At 36.5% G+C, this 25,930-nt stretch overlaps 1 protein-coding gene across 9 annotated transcripts in view; it reads right to left on the reverse strand.

Annotated features, from left to right (window-relative positions):
• Window positions 1–19,284, reverse strand: part of KTN1 (kinectin 1) — an 89,394-nt gene extending 70,110 nt beyond the window's left edge. For 4 of the 9 annotated variants that reach the window (XM_019725778.2, XM_019725774.2, XM_019725776.2 and 1 more), the window contains exon 1: window positions 19,126–19,284. The gene's annotated coding sequence lies outside the window, so the exon portion shown is untranslated. Of the gene's footprint in view, window positions 1–18,560; window positions 18,669–19,125 lie in introns of those variants that run through there. The other 5 variants (XM_074327442.1, XM_074327441.1, XM_019725777.2 and 2 more) reach the window with 2 other exon arrangements.
• Window positions 19,285–25,930: the final 6,646 nt, after the last annotated feature.

Below are 25,930 nucleotides of genomic sequence, written 5' to 3' on the forward strand. Positions count from 1 at the left end.
GGAAAGAAAGAAAAAAAACTGAGTCAGTCTTATAAAAATTAAACACAGAAACCCTCTCTCTTTCAAATGGTATTTCAGATCTAACCTGACCTACAAATCTAAGCAGGTTAGCTTTTTTTTTTTTTTTTTTAATCATATACTTGATTACTTTGCAAACTACAGTTCAAATATACTCTGAAAAAAAATTGTGGTAACTAGGAAAAGTATAACACATCCTTTTATTTTTAAATCATGTGAAAAGATCCCAACAGGAGAAAAAAAACTTAAGATATCCACGATTTTCCCCAAATATCCACTTTTGACACTTTAATAGCATTTTGCTTTTCTTTTATTGTCCAATGTTCATAAATACTACTATTATGTGGAAATAAAGAGGCATTAGCTATTACCAACACACTGGATATTCACTAAAAGTACCACACTCTTAATGACCAAAAAAATAAAAAGCAGTTCTCTGTGTTTCTTTCCTAAATCTTCATTATCTACTTTACTCCCCATTTGTTTGTTTCTTTTGTTCAGCACAAGAAAATAAAATACTTTCATTTTTTTTAAAAAAAGAGGTAGTTCATGCCTTCATTTAGAGATTTAAGCCCATTCACAAACTGCTAGCACCTTTATTCCAGTGACTAACGGCCTAATAATTGGTGGGATACATCAAGGATATGGAAATAAAGTCAAAATCAAAATTTTAGGATGTGTCATTTGGCATTAAAATAAATTACAAATTAGATGTTTTTCTCCATTTTTTTCAAGGTGTCCCTTTCTGCAAACTTTACACTGTAACAAAGATGGCCATCACCATCATCCTTCCCAAATGTTAAAAAAGAATTTGCCTCATCAACAGAATATCAGCCCTACTTTTAGATTAACCCAATAACTAGAGAAAATAAAAGGTGTGATCTGACTACCAGATTTGCCTTGAATATAGACATGATATCCCTCATCTGAAGGGTAGTAAAAGAACCAAATTCCACCTAAACAGAAGAATCATTATTCTAAGAATTATTTTGGATCTTAGAAAACATCTGCTTTAAAGTTGGATAAATCTGAGTTTATCCAATATAAGGTTTCACCAGAATCATTTTAATAGGACTATTTTCCAAGACAAAATAAAGCCAGTCAGAGCTATGTGTTAATTGCCAAGACAGACAGACCTAGGAATCTTATATTGATAACATAATAAAGTCAAGCTTATTAAATTTAACTTTGTCTTTCAACTAATTTTGTATGTCATTTAAAAATGTAGATATACTTTATTCAAGTTATACCAATAATGGCCCAAGTATGAGAACAGCCATAAATGGAACCTGAGAAAAAAGATGTTTATTAGGCACACTATTGACATTTGTGATTAAAACGGCATTTGTTAACATTTTGCATTTCTATAACCAATTTTAAAAATGGTATTAGCACAGCCCTGGTATTAAGTTGAAGGGGAAAAGGAATCGTGTGCTAACAAAATACTAAAAGAAACTTTATACAGAATTTTTATTTCCCTGATAATTCATGAACTATCCAGGTTTTTAATTGATTAGATATATTTTACTGTGCCTTAATGCTACTGGTCAACCAGGAATGCTTTTAGGGAGCAGAAACCTGTTGTACTTTTGGGGTTTTTTTGTTTGTTTTAACATCACCATCGATAGATTACATAGCCTGTTCAACTAGGATATATCCTGAGTAAAAAGGAATTTTAAGATTGATGAGTAGCAATACAATGAAGCACTAAAATGAAATTAACTTTGGTGCAGATTCTGCCTTGGCTCCAAAAATCTCTTCTGACATAACTTTAAGGTGCAAACTACTTGCATGATCTTGGAAATGCTAAGCCAAAAAACTGAAGTGCTCCCATGTTGGTGGTGCCTATCGTGCACGTGGGCAAAAGCAACTGTACATCCTCTGATGGAATGCTCCCTCAAGCCTTGCTCCTCAAGATTGCCAAAGACTATCACCCAGGTAAGAGCCTACAACCCAAAATGGCACAATATGATAAGTCACCATGAGCCAGAGGCAACGGAAACAAACTAAGAAATTAGATCCCTAAAGATTTAAGATACTGAAAGTAATAGATACAGATTACGACATACACACAAAGAAATAAGAGGGACTTGGGAAAATGAGCAAAGAACAGAAACTATCAAAAGTGACTGGTAGATATCAATCAATTAGGCCTTCTACAAATAAAAAAAAATATAACCAAAATTTAAAAGCCAATGGATACGTTAACATAAATGCAAGCTGACCAATTAAAGTGACTATTTCGATAGGCCACATCTGATGAGAGTGAATTAATTCAATGCAGAAAGAGGCCTGGGTGGAACCACCAACAGGACAAGGCAACTATTTTGGAGCATAGTGAGAGTGAGAGAGGAATCTGAGACAACGCCGACATTTCTAACTTGGAAGAGTCCTTAAATGATGAAACCACTTGTCAAGATCAAGAATATAGGGACAGGTTCTTGTCTCAGTTTCAGATATGATTCTGAAGAATATAAAATACAAGCAACTAGAGATCAGCAGTCAGCTGAGTCGACGAAATCAGCAGTAAAAGGCAACTACAGGTTCTAAATTAAGGACCAAAAGGAGCCACTTTCTAAAAAGTCCAATTCTGCCTCCTCCCTACTATCAAATCTTAAAAACTTTGCTTTGTCCTTTGTGTCTGTTCTTCACTCATCCTTCAAAACTAGTTCAAATCATACCTATGAAAATATATTTTTTCAACTGTCTTCCCCAATAGTCTATTATTCATTTACTAACAGTTATTTAGCACTGTTTTCTAGGGTGTTCTGAAGAAACAGCAGTAAAAAAGGCCAAAACCCCTGCCCTAACAGGGCTAACATTCTACTAAAAGGAAGTCAGGCCAGCAATTAATATACAGTATATAAGACAGGAACGTACACGGCATATTTGAGCAAGAACAATAAGTACAATACGCTTCAAGTATAATGAACAAGAAAATAAGCAGAAGATGAGGTTGAAGAGATCATCTGAAGGGGGCAAAGGGGCAGTGAATAAATCAGTTCCTTACAGGCAAACAGAAGGACTGTGGCTTGTACTCTGAGTAATATGGGAAACTAGTAAGCATTCTGAGTAGAAAAGGTTGTAGGGAGAAGGTAAAAGCAGGAAAAACTGTTAAGACAATTGAAATAATCTAGGTAAGAGATGATTAGAGCAAGCTGGTAGGAAGGGAAATAGTAAGAAGTGGTCAAATTCTGAATCTGTTATGAAGGTGAAGACAAGATGATTTGCTGAAGACTATAATATGGGGTATCAGAGAACAAGCAAAGACAAAGGCAACTCCAAAGATTTTAGACTAAGCCAAAAACAATAAAATTGCCCTTTATTGAGATGGGGGAAATGTGAACAAGACATGGTTGGGGTTGACCACCAGGAGTTAGGTTTCAGACAAGTGGAGCTGTCATAGACAGCTAAACAAGAGTGTTTGGACATGTAAGTCATGCAGGCTGGAGATATAAATTCAGGTGTATTCAGCGTATGAATCATATTTAAAGCCATTGCTTGGATACAACCACTAACAGAATGGGTATAAATAGAGGTCTCAAGACTGAGCCGCTGGACAATTCAACAACAGAAAGATAAAGAACTGAGACGAGGGAAGAGCAGACTAAGAAAGAGAGGGAGAATGAAAATTAGGAACATGTTGCTAAATGAAAAGTGTATCAAGGAGAGATTGATCAATTTGTCAAATGACGGTGGTAAATAAAGCACAATGAAAAGTAGGCACTGACTGTTGGATTTAGCAACACAGACATTACGGGTGACTGTGACCACAGCAGTACAGCGGTGGCGATCAGACACTGATTGAAATGAATTCAAAAGTGAGAACTCCAGCAGGTATGGACAACTCTTTGGAGATCTCCTGTGAAGGGATGAGAGAAATTAAATGGAAGCTGGAGGGAAACAGAAGGTTGAATTTGGTTTTTAAAGATGCGGGAAATTACATCATGTTGATATGCTGACAAATATGATCCAGTAGAAAGGGAAATACTGGTGATGCAGGAGAGTGAGGGGCAATGTTTTCAAATGGCAAGAGGAACTAGAATTTGGTGTACAAGTAGAGACTGGTCTTAGACAGAAGCAGACATCTATAGAAACATAAAAAAGGAAAAAGGCAGAGGCCCGCAAGGAGTTAGATATGGTGTAGAAGTTTGTGAAAATGCTCTTCCTAATGCTATTATTTTCTTAACAAAATGGGAGACAAAGTATTAGTTCTGAGTTAAGGGTGGAAAAGGTGGTGTTTGGAGGTCACATAAAACACATTATAATTACTATATTGTCAATTTTTTTATTCTTTATAAATTTTGTTCATTTTGAGACTCCACGTAAATTTTAAAATTTGGATGGAAAATGCAGGATGCTTAGCAGTGTTGCACAAATACAAGGTGTGATCGAAAAATACAGTGAATGTTTAAATAAAAATTTATTACAGTAAAAGACACATTGCCATTATAATCCCCCTCAAAATACTCCCCCTCACTTCAAACACACTTATCCCATCGTTCTTGCCACTTTCTGAAGTAGTTCTGGAAGTCCTCTTTCATGAGTGTCTCTACTTTGTCCTCCATCATGACACGCTCCATGTCACACATTGCTTCTGGTATATGGCAATTTCTGTCAAATAAAAACATTACGGTGTGTCCTCATGCATCTTATTCACAGGATCTGGCACAGTGAAACTTCTGGCTCTTTCCCGAAGTCAAAATGACCGTGAAAGGAAAACATTTTGAATCAATTTAGGATATCGAGGCAGCCACAACAGCATAACTAAAGACACTCATGAAAGAGGACTTTCTGAAAGTTCTTGCCTTCAGAAAGTGGCAAGAACGATGGGGTAAGTGTGTTGGAAGTGAGGGGGGGTATTTTGAGGGGGATTAATGGCAATATGTCTTTTACTGTAATAAATGCTTTTTTAAACATTCACTGTATTTTTCAATCACACCTCATAGATTAACTTACTTTAAATGAACTTTTAATCTAGCTGAGGTGCCAAGTACATAGTATCTATAAACTAGAGAGGCGGGAAAAAATACCTAACCTGAGCCTCAGTGTGGTCCTATTCTTCCAGCTCAAGTACCCTGCCTACAGCTAGTTCTCCTTCTCCTAAAAGCCTAAAGCATAAGTATTTTCTCTATACACAGTCACAACATTTTATGAGATAGGAGACAGTCTAACAATTATTGGGAAGCAGCAATATACTGCAGTGTGATAAAAAGGACAATGGAACTCAAAATCTAAAATAGATCCAAATAAGATTTTTAAATTTTAGTTAACTGTAAGTTACTTCAAATCAGTACACAAAAGGCTGAATCATTCATATCAAAGAAAGACATGCAGACAGATTAAAGTTTTAAACATAAGAAAACAAAGTACTTGAAGAAAACACAAAATAAGTAGACTCGCATTATTTTACACACTTATGTTTAAAAGTTTACAAGTGTATTACATCTGCAATAAGAATTTTTAAAACCTGATTCTATAAATCAGTAAGAAAAAAATACCAATATAAAAAACAGATAAAACATTAATCATTTCCTGAAACAGCCAACAAAATATAAAACTTCATCTAAATTTACATTCTCTAGTCAGTCACTACACTTAAAGTATAATGGTCCCAGGGTCCACAATACAATTATAAAATTATCTTTTAAAATAAGAGGGAAAAGATTCAAAGTAACCAAAGGACAAGATAACTTAGTAAATCAAACACTGAGTTGCCTGACACGGGAACTGCACTTACAACAGCTTTTCTAACACTAACTTTAGAGACTATACCAAAATCTCAAAGTTGTGGTGCAATTCCAGTTTTAAATTAGAATAGTTATTTCTATGACTTACATCTTATTACCACACCCCTGAGATATTTTACAAATGCCATTCTAAAGTACTGCTACCCCTATCTGAAACAAACCCATCTAATGCCAGAGATGACTAATGAAATTTAATTTCTCCATTAGATATCAAGTCACAGCACATGAAACTTTATTTTTTTAACCAAGTTTATTTGTTATCCTTTAAATACAATAGATAAATCAATTTGAACAGGTTCTCCAAGAAATTGAAAAGGCAGCTGCTAAAAGTTACACCAGTTATCTTTCAGACTTTTGCTTACCCATCAAGCCCAAACTAATTCATTTTCTCAGGAAAAGACATTACTCATTTAAAAATACCTCCACAGGAGATAACATGGTTAAAAATTTATTCTGTAAAAACATCAAACTTATAATTTGACAGACTGAAAGTTTTAATACCAGAAACTTAACACATTTTGCTATTCAGTATTTCAAATCAATACATAAAATCAGTTTCCAAAGAACAAAAAATCATTTACATTACTCAGAAATTAACAATAGAACATGAAATTCACACCAATAACGTAGTAATTGTAAAACAGCTATTGTTTCCCCGAAAATAAGACCTAGTCGGGTCTTATATTAACTTTTGCTCCAAAAGACACATTAGAGCTGATTGTCCAACTAGGTCTTATTTTCAGGGAAACATGGTATACTGTATAGAGACTTTATCTTTCTCACCCTAAAATTTACAATCTTGACCTGTTTTTTCTTTTTCACATGATTTCTGTATTGAAAAGGGCCTCTAATCCAACTAGCCACCCAAAGATTGGACATAGTTAAACAGTTAGGGAGCCTGTGCCTGAAACCAGCGATGTTCACCTCTCACCTCCCATTAGGACCTTTTGTATCTTTAGAAATATGTGAGAAGAGTCTTCCTAGTTTATCTTCCTGTAACTCCTCCCTGTGGCCCTGTATCTGCCCTAACCTCACCAAGTACGTCCAATTCCATTACAACAAGGTAGTCCTAACAACTGATGTCTGGTGTCAGCTAAATTTACCAGCAAACAGAAAACCTACTTCAAAACCTGTCATCCCTTAGGAAAGTTTGGCTAGGGTACTAAAAGTTGAATACAACAGTTTGATAAAATAGCTTAGGTACATCCCCTTAGGTCACTAACAATGAAAGTACTAAAATGATAAAATGTTGTATTTATTCTTGCCTATTCCCAGAAAAGCCATAATACTTAAAAACATCATTTCACAAACTAAACATAAACTGGAAATGACGAGACAAGAATGTCAAATACTATCCCAAAAGACCCTAAGGGAACTAATGAAAAAGCTTCACTTATGAAACAAGAATTTTAGAAACTTGCCCAAGGACAGCCAAATAAACACAACAGAAATAATCCCAAATACATACGAAAAATTTAGTCAACAGGCCATTTCGAATCAATCAGTTAAAAAAAAAAGAACAGACTATTTAAGAAGTAGTACTGGCACAAATGACAGCCATGTGGGTGGGTGGGAATTAAGCTCCTACCTCAATTACATATGGATCAAAGTTTTAAAGGATAAAAAGTTAAACCATGAAAGAACTACAAGACACAAGTGTATTTCTTTGCATTTTAAAATAATCTTACCTTATAAAAGGCTTTTCTATGTCTCATGTAAAACCCAGAGCCATATAGGAAAAGATTGGGAACTATGACTAGGAAATATTTTATGACAAACAATAAATGATTTTAAGAAATGAAAAAGGTGGTTGCCTTAACATGAATATCACTTAAAATGTGAGAAAAAGATGAACCGAAGAGGAAAATGGTTAAAGGACATGCTTTGAATTTGCCTTAAAAATCTTTAAAAATCCCAAAAAATCAAAAGTGAAATGAAACAAAAGAACCTTCCGTGTATTCACTTGGTGACCACCAGAGTGAAACTACGCCAAGTGACTTTAACACATGGTAACTTGACTGTACATCCCCACTGGAAAAGAGTGGAGGAAGAATGGCAAAAAAAAGGGAAGTCAATCTTCCACTATTATAATCATAATTTTGGTGACAATGTGTATATTGCTATTCCAGTACTACGTAACGTGTGTATTGTGAGCTAACTGAAATGAGTGATTATGTTAAAATTGGAAGCTCAGATTTTTGGCTTTTTAAAGCAGATGTAGTTTAAAGGTCAATGAAATTAAGTAAAAACTCCACAGTACTAAATTGGAGTAGAAACATCTGTATGTACTCATGCAGTAATTTAGCTTATTAAAAATATATGCATTCTGCCCCTGTAGCCTAAAAAGACCTAGAAACAATAACCAACCCAGTCGCAAAAAGTACTCTTAGTACCATGGTACCATATTGTGGTCTTTAAATACCTTTTCACAATAAAACTATATATATATATATATATATATATATATATACACACACACACACACACACACATGTACACACACACATACACACACACTTGTTTATATGTAAAAATATACATATTCGTTTATATGTAAATATATATATTCTCAGCTCCCTCTTTTTCACTAGTACATGACTGCATATTTCTATAAACCCTTCTCTTAACCTTGATTTTTTTAACTTCCAGAACAGACCTAGTTTGTGATTCGAGGCACAGCGGGCCCGGTAGGAACAGCTGAAAAAGAAATAATTTGGGAGGCAGGGAAGAGATGATCACAAGAAAGAGACAAAAAAAGAAACCTCCCCTCAAAATGAGACTAACAAGCCAATAATACAAAACAGAAAGAAATGTGATGAGGGGAAAAAAATCAACGAAAACATGAATTCACACCAGACGGTATTAGTTTTATTAAACAGTCCGACAAAGTTCTTAAAATTTGAATACGTTCAATACGTCAGAGAGATAAGGGGGTCAGGGTCTTTTTATAAGTAGCAAAAAGGTTATAAAACAAAAACAGAGAGAAATGAAACAGGTATATATGAAAAAGCAATTCCAAATCTAAGAAATTAAAATTGCAGATACTGGCACATAGACTTACTAGAATTAAACTCTAGACTGAACACAGAAGTTGGTAAATTGCTACACCGTACTGAAGTTACCTAGAAAAACAGAGGGAAAAACAGAAAACAGTAATTAAGATATTTACATAGAGGATAAACTAAGACTCCAACACAGTTCTATCAAGAGAACAAATGTGAAAATAACAGAAGCAATATTTAAAGAGCTGAAAATTTTCCAAAATTGAAAATCTATTCCTCAGATTAAATGTATACTCTGAGTACTAGCTGGATATACAGTAATAGGTCATCCCCACAAGTGCACTTTAATGAAAAAAATACCAGCGGTAACTATCTTAAGGAAATAATTAACCAGACTGTTTCACAACAAATGTCCATAACTTAAGAAAACCACATTCAAACACTGGCATCACTCTGAAACTTTACAAACCTTTCATAATAGCCTATGGGATTTGGAAGAGGGTTTAGACTTCAAAGTTTATTGAATAACTCTATCTATACTTTAGCATTCTTACCTAATTATTTTCTTATGACTCTAAAGACAACGTGCAGACAATGCATAAAATAATTCAAAGAGTATTAAAAAACTCTCTCCTAGAAACATGTATGTATGCAAGAGCATACATTATCTCAAATCAGCTACCAAATTCACACATTTTAGCATAAATGGGAAGAAACAAAACTCAATTCTAGGGAAAGAATTGTGAAAGGCCATATAAAATTTTATAAGACAACATGCAAGAATATCTTTGTAACTTTGAGGAAAGGAAAGATTTCTAAAACAAGACACAAAGTTCAAGTGATAAAAGGAAAATAATAAATTCAACTAAAGTTTTTAATTTTTATTAACAAAGACACCGTAAGAAAGTAAAAAGACAAGCCACAAAGTGGAAGAAGACATTTGTGATACATAATCAGCAAAGAATTATTCAGAACATATAAAGAACTGCTATCAATTGAAAACAATCAACCAGAAAATTGAACGGCTGTTCCAGATAAAAGGAAACAAAAATGGCCAGCAAACATCTGAAAAGGCGTTTCCTCTCAGTAAGCAGAAGTGCAAAACCTACAAGACATCAACTCATATCCAATAGGGTGTCTGAATTTAGTATCTGCCAATATCAAGTACAGGCAAGACTGTGGAACCACTGCATATATACACTAGTGAGAGAAATAAACTGGTGCAATACATTGGAAAATAATTTGGCAATAACTACTAAAATTGAAAGTGTACCTCTCTTACAATTCAGTAATTCCACTCCTAGCTAGAGATAAGGTCCAAAACTATTTGTTATAACTGCAAATCTCATTAGTGGGTTAGTAAAAACCAACTTAGTGTGTTTTGATTAGGATTCTTATTTTTAATGAAATAGACTAGCATCACACAGGGTTTTTTATACCCCAAAAACTCATTATATATGTATCTGTTAATGTAATGAGTCTCATAATGTAAAATTTATTTCTTACTGTAAGTGGTAACAAAATTTTTTAAAAATTCGATCCTAAAACCATGTATGTATGCAATTGCATCAACAGACCTATGCAAAGTGTTCACAGCACCATCGTTTATAACAGCAAAAGAAAACCAGAAACAATCCAAATACCTATTGTCAACCTTTTAAAAGAAAAAGATAAGTGATTCAGCCAGCAAAACAGAGCTTATTCAGGAATAGCAGAAAAGAGTAATTACAACTCAGGTCAAGCAAACTATGACAAACCACAGGCAAGTCCAGAGAACAAAGGAAAGGAATACTCTTTTATAGAGGAAAGGAGGAAATTGGTAGGAGCTGTTTTGAACAATAATTCACAGGAGGAGAACAAAGGTTCAAAGTTTTGGTGGCTTCTCATTGACTGGGATGTTGCAGCTTCTCATTGGCTGGGTTGTTGCTGGGCAAAGAGAAAAATCTTCCTTCGTGCTGGAGAGTACGTAAAGTAAGCTGCAAGGAGTGGTACATGTGTGAGAGCTCTCTCTTCATTGCTTCCTACCTCCATTTTGGATTAGGTTTCCATGATTTAATTTCATACCATCAACAGGTAATAAGTAAATTGGAAAATATTCATACAATAAATTCCATGCAGCAGTACATGAATCAATCAGAGCTATATATGACATGATGGAGGGCTATCAGGTCTATAAAGTTGAGGGGGGAAAGGAAGTTGCAAATAAACTCAGAGAGAAGGATCCCATTTATAGAATTAAAAAACAAAAACAAAAAAATTAGTTTAGGAATACAAATAGATGTGGCAAAACTTTAAAAAAAGCAACTATAATAGATGGTGGTTGCTTCTGGGGGAAGGAGCAGATAAATGAAAACTTATGATAATGTTCTTGAATTGGGTACTAAGTACAGGGCTGTTCATTGTATCTTTACTCTTTAACTTACACATATTTTGTAAATATTATTTAACATGTACTTAACTATAAAAAGAAAAAAATTTAAATAAAGCTGACTGAAAGATATCTGGAACACAGGTATTCATTTTATATTTAATCTTCAAACTGTACAGACACATTCTACATTCTCTTGTACACTTGAATCATTCAATACTTAACATTCAACAAAAAATAAAATGATAAGTAGGAAGAAGTAAATATGAATTAAAAACAGGTAAGCAAACAGGCATACATTTCCCTGCTTCTTAAATTTACACAAATACAATTATGACAGTGCTGAATACATCTAGAAAGTTGTGCTTTGGAACAAATTTCCCAAAAAGAAAATAAAAGCAAATAGTTTAAAATAAGAAACTACTGAAATTTTACAGAAAATATCCAGGATTTTCTTGACTTAGCACAAAGTTACTTTAAGAAATCAGATAGACTAGTATCCAAGAGTAATAACTAAAACCTCTTTATACCAAAAGCAGTATGTTATTTTAAATGCTGATGGAAATTTTTGCTTAAATGAAGGTTATTGCTGGGACTTTTTGCTTAAACGAAGGCTACATAAAACTAAAACTAAAACTAAATGGAATATAATTACTCACCTATTTATGCCAGGTAAATAATGCTAGAAGAGTAGACAAGAATTCAGCCGTTCTCATTTTACAACTAATTTATGTTTATAAAGCATTTCTCTTTCTCCTTCTCCCATCAGACAAGGTAATTGCATGGGTTATACTTTACATATAATTCCAAAGCTAATCTTAAATGTACTTTACTTGAAAAGTGCTCCAAAAATTACAGGCTCAGAAAGACTTCCTTCATGTTAAAACTAACTGCAGTATTTTTTCGTTTTTTTTTTAAGAATCCCTCCACCTCCCACCCGCACCCCCAAAAAAACACAAGGAGCAAAAGAACTAAGCCACTTTTACAAAGGATCCAATTTAAACTTAAAATTACAGTTAACACCTAGGTCAAAGTGGAAGGCATTTGAGAAATTATGCCCACCCATCAGCAACAGTGTACTAAATACAAAGATTAATGCACCACAGTATCTGAAACTGTATCCAGAGAGTACCAAATGATATGACAAGCTTGAGAAATGCACTTCACAGAAATCATGACGTTCAGCCAATTTCAGACATCTTAATTATGAAAAATATGTAAAATAATTACAGAGCACATTTCAAATGAACACAAGTTCCCAATAAAAAGCAAGTACAGGTCAAAGGCACCTAAAAGAATTCAGCCTGTGTGTGGATATTAAAGATTGAAGGAAATATCTTAAATGTTCAGCAACATAGCATTCAGAACACTGGGAACTTTAAATGTACAGCTTGGCTTTGTTCAAATTTATTTCAAAGATAACTAAATTGAAACACAATCAATCGTTAAATTATTTATGTACATATTTCACTCAGAACATTTACATTGCTGATCAATAAGACTAACTGGGACGAATTTTGCTGAAATTCGTGTATTAAATTTTGTTTTCCATTCCATTTTCAAAAGTAAACCTCAAACCCCTATTCTTGAAATCTCACTTTATGCCATTCCATACAAACCAACCAGACATGCTTGGAGGATGGCACAAATGACAAGCAAAAGGCTCAACGAGTCCTATTTTCAAACATCAAGCAAGTCACTCATTCATCAAATTCAGCACTAACGTGCCAAAAACATAGTTCACAATGTTAAACAAGACAAAATTCCTGCCTCATTGTGCTTATATTCTTATAGGTGACTCAGATGTCAAGCATATAAACAGGCACATATAATGTTACGTAGTGAAGACCAGGACAAACAGAGAGGATATGCATTTAAGGTAGGGTGACTGGGGTTAGCCTTTCTGAGACAATCTCTGAGCAATGCCTACAAGATCACAGGGCAGTAACTCATAATGCACATACTCAAGAACAGAAACTGAAAAAATTTCTTGGAAACCAAAAGGATTATATAGTCTATCCACTGCTTTCTATATAAAGCATCTTATAGCGCTTGGTGTTAAATAGCTTTTACTATTTTCTCCACTTGGAAAACTTCAAGTCCTCAAATTGAAGTCACTACCTTTCAGAGTTAATCCTCTAACTCAGGGTAAAAAATCTTTATAACCTTAATGTAGCTAATACCTAACATCAGATAACTGTACATGAACAGTGCTTTATTTTCTTCAGAAAGCATTCTTACAAAAGAGCTCAATGGGTGAGAATGAGCTCTAGAGTCAGAACACTTCAGTTCAAATTCAGGTTCCTCTTATTTGCTCTGTGTCTTTGAACTAATTATTTAACCTGCCTTCCTAGCACCTATCTCGTAAGGTTGTTGCGAGAATTAAATGCTACTATACATAAAGTATGTACAGAGCCTTACAGCAAATAAGCACTCTAATGTTAGCTATCACTTATGTAGGAACTACTAATACAGAGGGTGCCAAAAAAAATGTATACACATTTTAAGAAAGAAAAAAAACTGTACTAAAATTGTAATATTCAATATATACCGATAACAAAAGATGAATACAAGTCACGTGTGACTTCTGCAATAACAAGAGGTGCTCAAAGTGGTTACCATCACATAATTTTAATACAGTTTTTTGGCACCCTCTGAATAAGCAATGGACCTCAGGCCTATTAAGTAAGATAAATAAGTTCACATATACAGTAAGTGGTACTAACTAGCAAAGCCAAATCCAAAGCCAAGATCTTCAGACTCCTTAGCACCCACGCTGTTTTCACTATGTCACACATTCTATAAAGAACTGAGCAATAGAAACTTGCATAAAACTTTAGAGTTAATAAGATCGAAGACCTGTAGGTCTCCCAACTAATGACTTCCAGCTTATCACATCAGACCAGACTGTTTCCTTGACAACTTAAATGACTCATGTGTAAGAATAAACAATGATTGTCCCACATTTTCCAATGAGCATGTAGCATAACATCAGGTATCTTGATAGACAATTATATGAAAATCATGTAAGTTCTGATAACATATTGTAGATTATACTCGGAGTAATATAAAGAAATGTGCATAAATGACATTCACCTCTAATAACAATAGGCAGCTAGGATCGTATGGCCCCTATAAAACCTATTCAATATGGAAGCTATTTTAAAGGACATTTCAAAGAATTAAATGACATTTCTCCCCTTGGTAAAAACACATGGACTGGTGTCTACAGAAAGCTAATGCTTCTGGCTAGCAACCTACTCTCCTGTGTACTCAGTTCTGTAAATCCATTAAATATGAGACTATAAAGACAAAAACTGTTATTTCTATGAAAAGTAAGTTAAATCCTTTGGAAGGCCTTGATGAAGTATTGGAAGAATCTAGAATGACTTTGAACTAGGAAAGTTTCCCAATGCCTACATGTTCATTCCACTTTAAAGAAGCCAACACTAGAAATCATCAACAATGCTTTTAGGGTATGATTTATAGAGAAAAAAATCATGAGACCCCCCTACTCAAGACGAGATTGATCCAAATAACAAGATAGGAAAATAAAAGTGAATGTTTTAGTTAAAATAAAACACTTAAGAGGTACAGATACTTTCAGTTCTTGCTTTAACCAACTGTTTGAATCACCTAACAAAGGTTCTAACCACATGGGCTGGTAAGGTCTCCACCACATTCTAATATCACTCCCTCCACCAAGGGTTCCCCAAAGCTCCCCACCACTTTTCTTCTACTCTCTGACTGTTCCTAGGAAAGGAGAAAACTGAAAACTACATGTGTCCAAGAATGAGGTATCCATTACAGTAAGGAACTGCAGAATAAGGATTAATTCATCGTAAGTCTTTACTGAGCACATGCTATATGCCAAGCACTGCCTAAACCCTTTGATCTATCAATAAACAAAACAAACAAAAGCCCTGCCCTCATAGAGGTTACATTATAGTGTGTGTTTGGGACTAGAGAGAAGGAACAATCAACACAATGAACAAGGCCATTACACAGTTTGTCAGAAAGTGGTAAGTATTATGGAGAAAACAGGGCAGGGTACAGAGCATAAGTAGAGGAGTGCAGCTTCAAATACAATAGTAAAGTAGTAAGGAAGGCCTTTTGAAAAACATTTGAAGAGCAGAGTTGAAGGAGAGCCAGGAGTCGACCATGAAAATATCTTAAGGAAAAGATGATCAAAGGAGGACCAACAGCCAATGTGCCTCCCAAAGACAGCCAGTGGGGCTGAAGGGAAAAAGCAGGGGGCAGAGGAGACCTAAATCAAGAGAGGCAAGGGGGGATGGGGAGACTAAGAATCCTCAGCCTCTGGAAGGCCTTGGAGGCAGTAAGCACTTAGCTTTTACTCTGCATATTGGAAGTCACAGCAGGGTTTTAAAGACAGAAGTGATAGGATCTGGTTGTTATGTTGAAAAAGACTGGAAGGAGCCAGGAGAGAAACAGGGAGATTAGGAGACAAACTGCAAAAACCTTGGCAAGAGATATAACAATGGCTTGGACCAGCGTCGTGCACAGTGGAGGTGGTAAGAAGTGATTTGATTCTGGTTATCTTTTCAAGATGAGACAGAGCCAAGAATGCCAAGTGTGAAAATGATAAATCATGGATGACTCCAACATGTTTTCTGCCTGAATGTTGGATGGAGTTGCCATCAAATGAGATGACATCAAATGAGACAGTAACTTAGGCAGGTTTAAAGAGAAATGTCGAAGTTCAGTTTGAGTTGACTACCTCACATGCAAGTAGAAATGTGGAACAGGTTGTCTGGAGTGCAAGAGGAAGTCTGGAATGGAGATATAAATATGAGAGCCATCAGAATATAGGTATTTAAAGCCACCACACTGGATGAGATCACCAGGGAAGTATAAAAAGAAAAGAGAACCAAGGACCAAGCACTTCAACTTCAAGAGTAGAGAACAAATCATCAAGATAGAATGAGCAAAGCAATTAGTAAGGAGAGAAACCCAAAAAGCAAAGTCCTAGAAGGAGGGGAGTGTAAACAATTTAAGTTCCACTTAGTGTACAAAGCATTTTGTTGAACCCAGATTTAAGTTAAGGTTAAAAGTTCTAAAATCACCCTGTAGTAGTCAAAGTGATATGTAAAATACTAAATTATAACTTTTTGTAATAGAGCTGAACTTTTTCTTAAATACTTCCTAGGAATACTATATTTCCTATTGGAGTCTCTACTAAAAGTATTCTTAATACTAAAAGCATATTTTGCCTATTTTATCTTTTTAACATAAAACAAATTAAAAGGCTATATACCATTTAATACAAAAGCCTAAATTGTGTACAGTATCATCTGACTCAAAGATTTTAAACACCAATTCAACAGCGTGGCATGCAAAATTATAAATTGTCATTGCTTTTCTTTTTCTAGAGCTCCGATACAGAAGGTCAAGTTAATTAAACTCCTTAGTTTACGGTACGTAGGGTTTTCCCCTCTAGTTAATTTTGTTTATAGAATAAGCTTATATTACTATCTACACCAACATTTTCACTGTAATTTGCACATAAACTACATTTTTAAGATCAGAATACTCAAAGTCATGTTCACAAAACTGAAAAAGGATGAAGTGAAACTCAACTCTATGCACAATGATCATCAATGATCATTTCTAAAGAACCAGTTATTGCTTCTAGTCTCTAAGTAAACTCTGGATTTACCTTCAGAATAACTAAAAACAAACAGTACACAGAAGCAGTTTATAAAAATGTCATCAAATATTTCAATATTCTTATAAAGTATAGTCTCTCTACATTTTCTTATTATATATTAGGTAAGATTCCTAGGAAACCCAAAAGTTTCCTGGAGCCATTCAGTTTAATTTTTATTAAAATTTAATTTTTTTTAAATCTTTACAAAGTATTGGGCTCTTTTAGATTAAAACTTCCTTTGCTATAAAAAAAAAAGCATGAAATTGAAAATACATCTGTATATTTCAAGTAAAATTCAAGTTTAGAATTTACCGACAGTTACAATTCTAATACAGGTCCTTTAGATGTTAAGCCTCAAAAAAAGCTTTCACTTCTTAAGTCCTTTAGAAAAGCCCCAGACTGTTATTTACCATCTAATTATTAACATGTTCTCCCTACTATAAGCAGATTAAAGTCTATAAACTAGAAGGAGGCTTGGGTTGAGAGCCCCAAGAAAACACGACAAGCAGAAGAGACTATTGATATTAAGGGAGGATGTATTAACAGAGAAAATTAAATTGTAAATAGAATCATGTATTAATGGCTCTTCATGTTGATCCTGAGTCAACAAGGGTTAAATAATACTCAATATCCTTCATAATTTTAAATTTCCTAATACATTTAAGAAAAAATTTCATTAGGTTTTGTTACATTTTAAGTTTCAGTATGAGTCTCAAAAAGGTAAAGTAGGTAGAACACCTCATTCTCTAAGCACACCTTAGAGAATGTTGACTGCTGATGCTGCAAAATTATGAGACGTTTCTAATTCAACGTTACAGCAGGAAGGAGAAATATTTTTCTTAAAACCTACAAACTACATATTTATTCCTAGATCCTTTAACTTAAAGGGGGTTGGGAGAGCCTTGTTTGTCAGAGAACACATTAAATATGAAAATCTATAGTACGGCACGTACACCCAAAATACAGATCAACTTAATAGTATAGTGCTCCAGTGTTATTCTTGGGAGGATCATTCCAAGTGTCATCAGCAACTGCTTTAGCCAAACTGGGGACAGTGTTGCCATGTGCCTGCTAGGTGAGGTAGGGAGAACAAGTGCAACCTAATTTAGCAGGAACTCAAACTTTAGGTCAATTCTTATACAATTCACAGTGTTCAGTTCACCCCAAGGTGTTATCTGTAGCAGGCTATGGGTGTCTACATTTTTCAAAGCATCTTTGGAAAAACACACACACACACAACTTTGAACAGTCAACTTCAACTGTAGCTTCTTCAGCAGTGCTTACTCAGATACTACTTGCTAAGGAATCCTCTTCTGGTATAGGCCCAAACGAATTTAGACTCCTCCTTCCTTCCAGAAGGAATGGTTAAGGTTAAACAGCCCTCTCCAACCTAACCAAGGTGCAGCTGGACGAGGTCAGCGCCGCTCCGCGCGTCTGGGGCCGCGGGTCCCCGGTGCACACATGCTCCTTCACGACCAACGAGCGGGGCTGCACAGCCCACACCAAGTATCTGATTACCAAAAGACTTCTCTAGACTGCCAGTTTGGTTTTCTGCCGAGGTCCCCAACGCCAAAAATCTCATTGTTGGAAACTGAAGGGGGGTGAGGGGAGGATCGGTAAAGAAGACACACCCCTCAGGGAGAGGAAAGGATAACTTCCCCCGTCTCGAGGGCGGTCCACAGATTTTTCCAAAAGTCTCCCCTCACGCTGCTTTCTCATCCCCAACCGCCCCCCATCACGACCCCGGGACATACACACGGCTGGGGAGAGGATTCCGGGACGCGGGCCAACGCGGGTTCCCTAAATATCCAGAGAGAACGGCGAGGACTGAAATTCCAGCATGGCGTAAGCGTGGCCGAGCTCCGGCCCAGGGACGCCGGGGGAGACGCGCTCCCTCAGTCCACCGTCCGAGGAGGCGGTAATCCGCCTTCCCTCAGGCCCGGCTAAAAATAGGCGCCTCGGTCACCCCAGGGCCCTCTCCCGCCGACCTCGCCCTCGGGAGACGTCCCCCGGGGAGTCCTCGGCCGCGCTCGGAGGCGCCGCGGCAGAGCTGGGGTCGGGCCCTGGGCGGCCCGGCGAGGCCGAGCGACCCTTGCAGCCCGCCCGCTGCGGAGTCCCGGGCCGGAGCCCGGCGGCGGTGAGCCGTAGCCCGAGGCCTACCCGGCAGGCGGCCACGGCGGGCGGTGTACGGGCCCCGCGGCCGCGCCCCCCGCCCGGTGCGGCCCTCCCTCCCGCCCTGAGACCCAGAGGCCGGCGCCGCCCTCCCCCCGCGGTCCCTGAGGCCGGCGCCGGCGCCCGACACAGCCGGCTCGCCCTTACCGTGCGCGGCCGAGAAAGGAGAACGGGAAGACACGGCGGCGTCGGCACTATAGCCCGGGCCCCCCGATCCAAGGCGCCGCCGCCGCAGTTGCTCAGGTGCCGTCGCGCCGCCCGGCAGGAAACGGGCGGCTTCGGGGCGGGGCGGCCCCCGCACGTCCCGGCGTCTGGGCCGGCGGTGCTCGGAGACCGCCCCTTAAAGGGACAGGCACCCGCCACCTCGGGCCCCGCGCGCTCTGGTGAGCCTGCTAGTCCCGCTAGCTCGGGATTCCGGGGCTTTCCTCCCGAGATCAAGTTCCGCAGCTAGGTGGCTGCTCAGGAGTTGGAGGCTCAGCGGAATTCGTTCGTTAGCCCTGCTCTTTCTCACTTTGTCTCCCCTTCCCCCAAAGCTGGTTTCGTCTTGCTTGGCCCTGCCGCCAAAGCACCACCCTGGATAATTTTTTTTTTTTTTTTTTTTTTTTTGAATCTTAAGTAAATGGTACTCGATTTCACCCTGCCCGTCCCAGATTCCTCCCCTGAAATCGCTGGAAATCTTCCGTTTCTCCGTCTCCAGAGTTTCTCTCTGAGTTCTCTCCTTCAGGCAACCCTAGCTGCAAAAGGGAGAGAAAATAAAAAACCTACCCACACAAATCGTGTGCAAATATTATGAAGCTGTGTGTCTGCCAGCTGGTGGGCATTCATTAAGCTAGGGTAAATAACTAGGCGTTGCACCGGAAAGGAGAGGCTGGCCAGAATTCCCAGCTTATTAGTTTGCTCTTTGCTGAAAAGGATGGCAGCGGTCTTCCTGGTCCACTGGCAAATGAGATATGTTGATTATCATCACTTATTGCTTATCAATTTCTCGCAGAATTCCAGGCACTGCTCAGAACATACACAAAATACTCCAAGGTCTCCTCAAAAGTTATGAGAGCTCAAAATGATGCCAATGCTTTGGGACTGTGGATACGAGAAACACGAAACTCGGGCTCATCACTAGCACTTCCCCCTACATCCGGACAAAGGGGGAACAGGAGCAATCTTTAAGGAATGAACGGCAGAACAGTTTCTACTCCAATAGAGAATTTACTTTATATGGGCTAGCTAAAAGCGTACCATACATTTGTATTCTAATTATTATTGTCTGAGCTTTCTACAGCACCTCTGAAGTATAAATGAAAACTGAACAGTTTGTAGTAGCCTGATGATGAGAATTCTGCCAGTCTTCAGCCACTGAGTTCTCCAGAGACACCCTGCCTCATTTTAGCTCCAGAAGCGTCCTCTTTTTCCTCTCTCACTAGGGTTACTCAGCCTCTCTTGGTTCCAGTGCCCTCAAAGCAATTTATCTCTTAAACCACTGGCTATCTCTTGAGCATGTGCCAGAGGATCCAGCTTTAGTGAAGAGGGAAGCCATTATTCTTTTAGTACAAAGGGGGAAATGTATCATTTCTGTAATGGAATTTAAGGACTCTTGATTAATTGACAAACATCTAATTTCCTCCGGTTAGTACTAACGCAAGTTTTCGGTTAGAATAAAAATTTCTGTCATTTTCCTGACCAGTAAAACCACAGTGTCATTTTAGAGACAGGAATATTTAGGTATGTACATAAGACAGTAAGTGGAGTTTAAAGACATGTTTACCCTAAATATACTACTTACAGTCAGAGGTCACTTATTTTTGTGTTCCATTGTTTGAAACAAAGAAGCATAAATGTATCAGCTATTTCAACTTTTCTGGGTGATTGACTTTTTGAAAGGGAAATTATCTATTTATTCACATCAAAACAAAAAGATTTACTAGAACTATTATACATGGTAAGCCCTATTAGGAATAGAGACTTAACCTCTAAATTTTGAAATATAGTATAACAATATCATTAACTATAATTAACACATATAATTAATCTAAGATATAATTAACTTTGGTTGCTGCTTACTACCCTCCAATGCTACTAAAACCAGCAACTAACTTGCAAAACAGGATTAGCACTTCCAGTATCTGAGGCAACTTTCTAGTTGTAACAACTAAGAAATTAAATTTTATTGAAACTATAAAGTGTAACACTACCAAAAGAGTATTCATCTCTCTCTCATTCTCTCCTTTCTCTGCTCTTTTATTCAAGTCCTTTTCTTTCTGTATTTTCCCACCCACTCCCACTGGTCCTCACCTTTGGCAACCATCAGCTTGTTCTCTATATCTAAGGGTCTGTTTCTATTTTGTTTTGTTTATTCATTTGTTTTGTTTTTTTAGATTCTACATGTAAGTGAAATCATATGGTATTTGTCTTTCTCTGACTTATTTCACTTAGCATAATATTCTCTAGGTCCATCCATGTTGTGGCAAAGGACAAGATTTCATTCTTTTTTATTACTGAATAATATTCCATTGTATATATGTACATCTAGATATAATAGCTTCGATATCTTGGCTAGTACTAGTAATGCTGAACTGAACATAGGAGTGCATATATCTTTTCAATTAGTGTTCTTTTTTTTCTTTGGATAAATACCCAGAAGTGTATGGCAGCTGAATTATATGGCAGCTTTATTTTTCATTTTTTGAGGAATATCCATACTGTTTTCCATAGTGGCTATACCAATTTACAATACCACCAACAGTATACAAGGGTTCCCTTTTCTCCACATCCTCAGCAGCGCTTATTATTTGTTGATTTATTGATAATGGCCATTCTAGAAGGTATAAGGTGATATCTCAGTGTCATTTTAATTTGCATTTCCCTGTTGATTAGTGATGGTCAGCATCTTTTCATATGTCTGGTGGCCATCTGTATGTCCTCTTTGGAGAAATGTCTATTCAGGTCCTCTGCCCGTTTTAAGTTGGATTATTTTGTTGGTGTTGTTAAGTTGTATGAATTCCTTACATATTTTGGATATTAACCCCCTACCAGTTGTATTATTGGCAAATATCTTCTCCCATTCAGTAGGTCTTTTTTTCGTTTTGTTGATGGTTTCCTTCTCTGTGCAAAAGCTTTTTAGTTTGATGTAGTCCCATTTGTTTTTCGGTTTTTTGTTTTTGCTTTTGTTGGCCTTGATCAAGGAGACATATCCAAAAAGATATTGCTAAGAGCAAAGTCAAAGACTTTTACTGCTTATGTTTTCTTCTAGGAGTTTTATGGTTTCAGGTCTTACATTTAAGTCTTTAATCCATTTTGAGTTTATTTGTATATGTGGTATAAGAAAGTAATCCAATTTCATTATTTTGCATGTATCTGTCCAGTTTCCCCAACACTCCTACTGTCTTTACCCTATTGTGTATCCTTGCCTCCGTTGGTATGGATTAATTGACCATATAAGAAAGGATTTATTTATGGCTCTCTATTCTTTGCCATTGATCTATGTATCTGTTTTTAATGCCAATACCATACTGTTTTGATTATTGTAGCTTTGTAGCATACTTTGATATCAAGGAGTGTAATACCTCCCACTTTGTTCTTTCTCAAGATTCTCTTGGTTATTTGCGGTCTTCTGTGGTTCCATATCAATTTTAGGATTAGTTATTCTAATTTTGAAAAGAATTCCATTGATATTTTAATAGGGATTTCATTGAATCTGTGTATTTCTTTGGGTAGTAAGGACATTTTAACAATATTAATCCTTCTAATCCATAAGCAAGGTACATCCTTCCATTTATTTGTATCTTTGATTTCTTTCGTCAGTGTCTTATCGTTTTCAGAGTACAAGTCTTTCCCCTCTTTGGTTAAATGTATTCCTGTAAAGTTTCTGCTGCCAGCATCATGTGCTCTCCTAACAGAAAGAAGTTAGTATTAAAATATGTGCATTTTGTCCAAGTACACCTAGCAATTGGAAGAAACAACCTTGAAATCTTCTTTGTTTCTTCATTTCATGATTTTATACACCTCTTACAAGGATTTTGTTAAATATTGAATTTGTAGTCACAGAATCTGGTTTTGCTCCCCAGCTCTGCTTCTTTCTGGCTATGTGACTTTGGACAAGTCAATTCATTTCTCAGAGCTTTTGTTTCCTCTCTGATGAAATGAGGATAAAAATACTTAGCTCTAAGGGTTAGTGTGAGAATTAAATGAGATCATGTATTTTTAAATATTTATAAACTATAAAATGGTATATAACTATATTATTAAAGACTAACTACCTTATTATTGGTTCTTAATATAAATATTAAATAAGACATTATTAAACCTACATTATATCTGAATACTAACTACCATGTTAGCTAATTTCACATACTGTATATAATTGCTAATTGTAACAACTATCAAATGAGATATAATTATGCCTATTTACAGTTGAGAAAGCAGGATCAGAAAATCAGCAACTTGCGCAGGCCAAATGGCTAGTAAATAGCAGGGCTGAGTCTGAAACTGCAAAACCCAAGCTTCTTCCACTCTACCAGATTGCCCCACACACTGGGCTAGTTTATAACCTGCTTGTACAGCATAAAAAAGGGAGAATTGACATCTTTCCTCTCACCTCAGGCCAAACCACTCTTACCCTCCACCAAATAGATAGAAATCGTTCTTATCTCCAAAAACCTTACATATAATTCAACATCTTCCTCATACAGCTACTTCAGTGTTTAAATAGTTACTGTCCCTCACTGCTGTGTAATTATTCTATGTTCTAACCTCAATCTTGGACACATTTTTTTTTTTTTTTAGAGAATTTTTATAAGAGTTTATTTGAGTCAAACTGACCACATAGGCCAGGGAGCAAGATCTCAAATGCTTCAGAGAATGACAGCTTTGCAGCTTCGTTTTTTCCTTGAACACATTTTTAATTGCAGGCTCATCATTAAAAACACTTGGAAAATAAAAATAAATAAATGGAAGGAATATATATATATATATATATATATATATATATATATCACGTATAGATTCATATAGAGTCATTTAGAGATAAGCACAGGTTACATTTGTTAAATTTCTTCCATTTAAAAAAATCTGTGCATGTTTTTATTGTAATTATGATTGCAAATACCAAATGAAGTAACGTGCTAAAATTTTAGATAGCATCCTGTTTTTTTAACATCTATTTTTTTGGACTGTAAGATCAACTCGTGATGTTGGCAGGAATATTATGTATTTAAAGAGACAGAACAAAGAAATGTGATAAGTTATCCTCAATTGGATCCTCATGTAAAAAAATGTTATAAAAGATATTTTGGGTACAAACTGGGATTATTTGAATATGGACTGGATATTGGATAATATTAGTGGACTATTGTTAATTTTCTTTGGTATAATAATATATGTGGTTGCAATATATAGAATACCTTTATTTTTAGAAACACTATGAAAGTATTTAGGAGTAAAAATCATAATATGTGTAACACAGTTTCAAATGATTTAGCAAAAACATACATAGATAAAGGTAATATAGGAAAATTCCAACAATTGTTGAGTCTAAGAGGTAGGTTACAGGTATTACACTATTTTTCAACTTTTCTGTAAGTTTGAAATTTTTCACAATAAAACGCTAAGGAAAAAACCCAAAAGAAACATATGGTTATTGTAGAAATTTTGCAGAAAACAGAAAAATATAAGGGCAGAATCAATATGGTTTTAAACATTTTCTTATATCTTTTGTGATGGTCACATTTCTTGGTAAATACTTGAAGAGTTTATTAAAATCAACCTGGCAGTCTTCTCCTTTCTCTAACCCAGTTACTCCCAGGTCTTGTTTTCTGGTTCTCTCCTCATCTTTGGGGTTTTCTCTTAATATTTTTCATGGCACTCTTTAATAGTCAATGCTACATTTTTACTAATAAGAGACTTAAATGATGCACAGGGTAAAGTATTAATTCATCATTTTTTAGTTCTGACATGACAAGTTTTATTTGTATAGTAGGTAGGTTAGATCAGTTGATTAGTATTAGCTATTCAATGAGGCCTAAGTTAAAAATATGTCAACATGCAGGCTGCCTAAGTGTCACATAAGCAGAGAAAATACTCTTTCACCACTACTGCCTACACAGCTTCCCCCTAGCCAGCCATGTTGCAGGAATGAACCATGGCCTGAGGAATCAGGCAAGAGAACATGGATATTTCAGCATAAACCATCACCACTGCTGCCCAAATAATTCTTAAGAGTATGACCTGGCAAGGGCAGATCAGTAGCAACAAATCAAACCAAGTCAGCAATAGTTGCAACATGCATGGCATCATGTTAGGTGTTTGAACATAAAATGTGCATTTAAAATTTTTTGTCCTCCAGAATGGTGCTCGCTTTTTAGACCACACTTCTATTTGCTGGCTCATATTCATAAACTAATGATAACTCTTAGATCCCAGCCAGTCCTTGCTAGTCTTTTTCCTCCCCTGTACCGTAGTATGACAACCCTATAATTAACCTTTCCCAGGCTTTGTTCCATTTATTTCTGACCATGTCTCCAACTTACCAATTTCCTTTGATCTGGGTCAACAGTTTTTAAAACCCACCTTTTGGTACTTCCATGTATTGTTTTGGAAACTTAATATTTATGAGAAAAGGTAAACAGACTGCCAGTACATTACAAATCATTATTGTGTGAAGGCTATAGAATATTTCCTCTAGATGCCAGCTCTCATGACACAGAGCTCCGGATGTCAGCCCTCTCATCCTCCTTGGGGACCTCACTGCATCAGCAAAGCCCTTTCTGTCTGTATCTTCAACCGTTCCCTGTCTATCAGTGCATTCAGGGCGAGAGCCACTTAAATGAGAAGGAAAAGCGTTCTTCAAACTGCAGACCACCCCATCTACCCGATCTCCCACCAAGGCAGTTTGTTGATTGGTTAGGTAAGAGGCACTCACTTGACTGCTTATTATTCACACTACCCATTCACTCACTCC

This window comes from Rhinolophus sinicus, linkage group LG03 (assembly GCF_036562045.2).
Source record: "Rhinolophus sinicus isolate RSC01 linkage group LG03, ASM3656204v1, whole genome shotgun sequence".
In the NCBI taxonomy this organism is placed as follows: Eukaryota; Metazoa; Chordata; class Mammalia; order Chiroptera; family Rhinolophidae; genus Rhinolophus; species Rhinolophus sinicus.